Genomic DNA, 6,000 nt, shown 5'->3' on the forward strand with positions numbered 1-6,000 from the left:
AATATATCACTCCTGTCTCTTCGCTTGTGCAGTGGTGTAAACTGATATGGGCAGCTGTGTGTGTCACATGAAGATATGTGGTTCTGGAAATACATAAATTGTGATTTCAGTGAGATTTATAGCAGCCAGCTCGCTCGTGTTTTTTAATGCTTGGTGTTAATCAGACAAACTCTTAAAAATATCAACAGGTTAAGAGGATAAAATGGGTAAATTGCTTTTAAAAAATAGGAACAACGAATCAAATGTTCCTCTAAGTGTCTCTGGCTTGACGGTGTAATTTGTTGAACAACCGTGTTGTGAGCTACAAATGAGCATCTCCCTAAAACCCTTGCATGCCAAGATGGAAGACAATGTAAGAAGTGTTGTCCACTCACGCAGCCTCCATAGGAAAGATGACATGATGATTTCAGACAGCAGGGAGGAATCATAGATGGAGCCAAGTTAGCTTCACCTTGGACCTCTGACCCCTGCCTCTAATGTATGAGAGGAGTCACACCCATATATGACAGTCAATCTAAAGGCCATTCGCCTGTTTCTATTTACGACAGACAGAACATATCGCCTTCAATATAATTTTTATATAATTGGCAGATAAGCCAACAATAAAATGCAGGGATTTGTGCTCGGCAAGTGGAAAAGAGACAGAGACAGAGATCCCGAGAGGAAGAGACAGAAAGGTAAGGTGGTCTGATTTCCAAAAAGGCGCCTTCACTAGTGAGTGCAGGTTTTCGTGGTGCTGTGTTGCAGTGTGCTGCGGCTGCCTGAGATAGCTGTCAGAGGCATTTTGGTGTGATATCTGACAGATTTGCTAAAGACACTCGTCTCAGGGCACTACTCTATATATCGTTAGTTTAATGCACAATGACATGACCAATTATAGCGAGCTCCATGCTCAAATAGCATGTCAAAACCTGTGTATCAATCCATTAGATCCTGTCTCCCGTCACATTAAGTGGTACCTTTAGCTATCTGTTCTGCACGTAAAGGAAAATGCTGACGGAATGGAAAACCTGCCTCTGCTGTTCACAGAGCTGATGTCTTTTAGAGAAGGTTTCTCTCTCTCGTTCTCTTCTCTCTGTTTCCTTGTCTTTCCTTCTTTAACGCTCACTTGCTCATCCCAACCACGAGGCGAAAAAATACATAAACAATACATCTAGATAATGGCCCGCATTGTTTACTTAGCTCTGAAAATGTGTTTGTGCAAAACTCTAAAATGCATTTAGGAGGAATCAGTCACTCCTTGTAAAACCTTGGTGACATTGCAGTGTTCTCAAAAAGCAGAGGGAGTGTCATAACAATGTCATATATCGCCATATCAATTGGAATAAGAGGATGAGATAAGTATTTCTTGGAACGAACCAGTGAAATCGACCAGTAGCCCGGTGTGCCGCTCCCAGTATTTCTGCATCAACCTGCTTTGTCGGCCATGACAGTAGGTGGGAGGAGGTGTGTGATTTAGTGCAGTTGGTCCTAACGACCCCTCTGTCCTTGTGACGAGGACACACAGCCTCGGGGCGCTGGCATGGAGGATGTGCCTTGGACCGCCTGGCACCTCGCCTGGCACCACGCGTGGCAACACGTCCACAGTCTGCCGCCGCTCTGATGGATTGGCCTGTCTCTAGTGCCACCTTCATGAAATCACTTTTTGATTTGTTGTCATGTTTTTCTCCTTTTTTGCCTGCTTCTTGGGTTTTTCACGGGTAAGAACACCCTCTGGTCAGGTATTACAAGAGTGATTAAATTAACCTTCAATAAATCAGCATAATAGAGCATTACCTGTGAGCGTGTGAGCGTGCCCGCCTGCCCAACGGTATGAAGGTGTGCGCTCGGGAGGTCAACATCAAATGTCCATCCATGACGACTGTATATAACACAGTTGCCCCTTGGCTGAAGCTGCTCTTTCCGATGTGCCATTTCACAGGAAACACATCAATAAGGCGCGATTACAAGGCTGACAAAATTAATCTCAACTGTCATTTCATAGAGCTCCGGTTTGAGAGTGCTCTGATCAAGTTACATTAGTGGGAAGCGACTGAATGATTTGGAAAGGAATCAAAATCCATTTGACTTCCCTTCTGTTTGCCAAGGGCTTATTATCATCAAGTATCATTTCTTATAAGAAACAAATGACATTTATGAGTGCATTTTAATCTAAGTTCCTGAATTTAATTCATATAATGCTATAACAGTGGATCTTTGTTTTATCAGCCAGTGTAGGAAATTACATTTGAAGCAGAGAATATGTATGACTTTTCAAGTGTGGGTGTACACAAGCTTTCAATGAAAATACGAGTAAAATCCAAACTATGATGGAAGGGATTGTTTACCTACAAAAATATAAAACTATCAGACTTTCAGGATATATGTAGTAAATAAAATTAAGTTCATAAATCAAACCCTGATTGAAATATGATTACTAGTAGCCATTGACGGGTAACTAGATATGGTTTGTATTTCAGCCTAACTGTATTGGTTTTATTTTGTTTTTAACTGAGGTGTTATTGGCATCAGTAACCACGTGTGTCACCACTTCAACCAGCTTTACAACTTAAAGCAAAAGTATTCATCTACAGAATTATGTTCTCATTATGCAATATAAAACTTTACAAATTGGTAAAGTATAATAAATATTATTTAAATGTTGTCATTGATGAATATATGTGAAGTAGCATCTCAATGTTATGGAAATATGTAAAAAAATAAGCACTGATGCATCAGATAACATCTCAAGCAAGTTATAGCGCTGGAAAAAACATTATGTACCTATGAATTATAAAGTAACATGAAATGGAAATACTTAAAGATCACGTATTGAATAAGTGAGTCTTTTTGATTATGAGATCTGAGGTGTATGTGCTATGTAATCACTGTGAACCTATGGAAACACTAATCCATAAAGAAAAGCACACTGCCTGTATTTAGAAACAGTGCTATTAAAAGAGCCTCAGAAAAGTTGTACACTATATCATCTTTTAAATATAAATGTATATTTAATTGTACCTTTGTAGGTAAATACATAGATGAATAACTTTCTTATCTAAAAAAAAGTTATGCCTTACATGAAGCTGTTCCCACACATGCTGAGTTGGCAGAGGAACATTTTTTAAGACCGGGGATTCAGCTGTGTGATTTGTAAGTATGAATAAATCCTGTAACATAAAAATCCCAAAACATTTCTAACACAGAGCCTACTGTTCCTCATCATACGACTCATTCCTGACAGAGAAACAAGCTAAACCTCAGACAACTCATTCTTTCCATCTGCGCTGTCTTCAGTGTCCTTCACGAGCAAATCTTGACAGCTCTGTCCACAAGAGGAAGGCAAACTCAGGACATCTGTTTCTCTGCTTCACGGAGACGTGGTGGGGATTTTGACACAGGGTGTCAGGGTAATCTGACAAGACAAGCCTCATGTTATATCGGAGCGTTCAGAAATGTGCTGTCGTCGCTTTGGCTCGTGTCTTCCGTACATCATTCTGTCTTCTTCTTGAATGTTATGCATTGCGTAGGTGGCATTGAAATGGAATGTCCTGTAAAGTAGACAAAAAAGGGGAGAGAAGGAAAGAGTGGGAGAAAGAGAGAGAGAGAGAGAGAGAGAGAGAGAGAGAGAGAGAGAGAGAGAGAGAGAGAGAGAGGGAAAAAATGGAGTCCCACCCGTGACCTCTTCGGCCGTGCGATGTGTCTGGAGCTGGCATGGGACGCAATTGAGAGTGACACTCCTGGTTGGAGCTGCCAAACTGCCACTTCCTGTCCTCTTTATTCACACATAGCAGGAGTTTAAGCTGGACGTTTGAAGAGCAGGGAACTGACATGTGTCTCCTTGTACAGCATCGCTTCTGACTGTCATTATTGTGGTTCATGACCACTCCATCAACATCACAGTCGAACACCCATCAGTGGAACAAGGTTGGGAAATTGGGGGAAATAGAGGGAAAGCAATGGGTCAAGATATTGACATTAAGATTGTGTTCTTTTTTTATTCCTAATAGACAGAAATATAAAACTTTCCCTGTCATCATTGCTCCCTTTGTTCAAGTCTTTATGCCTCCTCTGGTGCATCATTGGATTTTGGAGTCCTCAGTGGCTCAGCGCGATCAAATTGCCGTAGAATTGGAGAAATTGGACTCATAATTTTGATGTTTTGTGTTGAATAACCCTTTAACTTTGTTAGGATCAAGTTTGTCACTCTCCCTCTTCTGCTCTCTCCTTTAATGGCTTTGTTTTTCTCCTTTCCAGCATCCCTAATAATGCTTTCGCCTGAGATGGGTCACTTTCACCAATACAAATAAGATTCAAAGTCATGTGTCCAGCTCCAGGTTTTCATTGAGTTCTGTCCCCTTAGGTCAAGTTTGTTTTATTTCTCTGATATTGTTGTCTTTCATGCCTTTGTCTTACCCCCATATCCATCTTTGTTTCTGCTCTTTTCTCTTTTTTCTCATTCCCTCTCTGCACAGGCACACACTCTCACTTGCACACAAGCACACATTATCCTTGGGCTATTACCAGGATAAGTCAATTTGATCCATCCAAGGCAGTGGATGTCATTTTATTCATATATTTTCAAGCCTAGTGACTTTATTAAAGGCTACTGCTTCAATCTATCCTGAATGGATGAATGCACCCACTGATGAAACACAGGAAAAAATGAAGCCCACACACCCTGAAATGACCACAGCCAATCAGCCTGTCATTTTCAAACATGTTATCAAATTCTGTGTTTTATATGCAATCGAAAACAGCTTGGTGATTCCGATGCTTTTGGCACAATGTTTTCTATTCATCTGTGAGTGAAGAGACAGAGAGCTGCCTGCCCGCCTTTCAATGACAAGAGAATGGCTGTTGAGACTTCCAGCTTGGGGGAAAAAATTAGATGTTACAGTCAGTCGAGGCACAGAGCAGAGAAAGTTGGAGACGAGACAAAAATGTGTCTATTCATGCCAACTGGTGTCCTGACCCTCCTCCAGGCTGCCATTGCCTTCTGTCAGGAGAGGGAATTAAAGGGCCATTCTACAGACTTGAACACTTCCAAAGGCCTCGCCCATTCCTTCTCTCCCTGCTCTTACTCCTCGCAGGTCAGCACTAGTAAGTGGTGCTGACTGAGGAAACTTCCCATGGAGGTTCATTCAGGGGAAAAAAGCAGGTTCTGTCTCTTTAAGGTGAGTGTGGATATGCCAGAGTGCACACGGCCAGCTAGTCTTCCAGATCAGAGGGGAAGGTCATACAGAGTTCAGAGTGAAAGGGATGACTGATGGCTGTGGAGGGACTTTGGTATCTGCTGCTGCACCTCAAAGACCAGGCTTCAGTCACTTTGCAGGCCAGGCCATGCTGGGACGGAATAGGGACAGTCAGGACTGATCTCAGGTCACAGAGCATTCAGTCTGCCATTAACTGGATCAACATCTAATGGAGAGCCAGTGTTTTCTCTGCTGAGAAATGTTGAGAAAATGTTCTAGCCATCAGCGACTCAGCTGTTAAAAGTGGATCTGAAAGTTTAAATCTACTCAACGTAAGTCAATCCACTTTCACATACTACTATTTCCAGATAAAAGTTCATTTTTAGGTAAACCTTCCTCAGGAAAAGGTGGCACTGGCAATAGCAATTTTACTTAAAGGGACACTCCACTAATTTGACAAAAGTAAGTTCACTTTACTCACCCACAACTTGAAAACAGTTGTGTAATGTCTTCTGCGGCTCTGAAGGGAGCTTTCTAAAGTTAGAAAAAATATGATGTCATAGTGTTTTTGCAGCTTGACACATATTACAGACTGAATATCAGGATATCTCTACCTTCGCTCCTTTGATTATGACCATTCTGTTTTAATCTGTCTCTATGTGTCCCCAAGGGAACTATAAGAAGTTCAATACTAAATCATTTGAGGGCCCTTTAAAGATAATTGTGCTATTTGTCAACGCTTTGTCAGCTTTTGTTTCTGCCTGGTCGATTTGCAAAAAATGTTTCATGAATGAATACGTTCATACAGAACATGAATATAACGCAA

Source organism: Eleginops maclovinus, chromosome 2 (assembly GCF_036324505.1).
Source record: "Eleginops maclovinus isolate JMC-PN-2008 ecotype Puerto Natales chromosome 2, JC_Emac_rtc_rv5, whole genome shotgun sequence".
Lineage (NCBI taxonomy): Eukaryota > Metazoa > Chordata > Actinopteri > Perciformes > Eleginopidae > Eleginops > Eleginops maclovinus.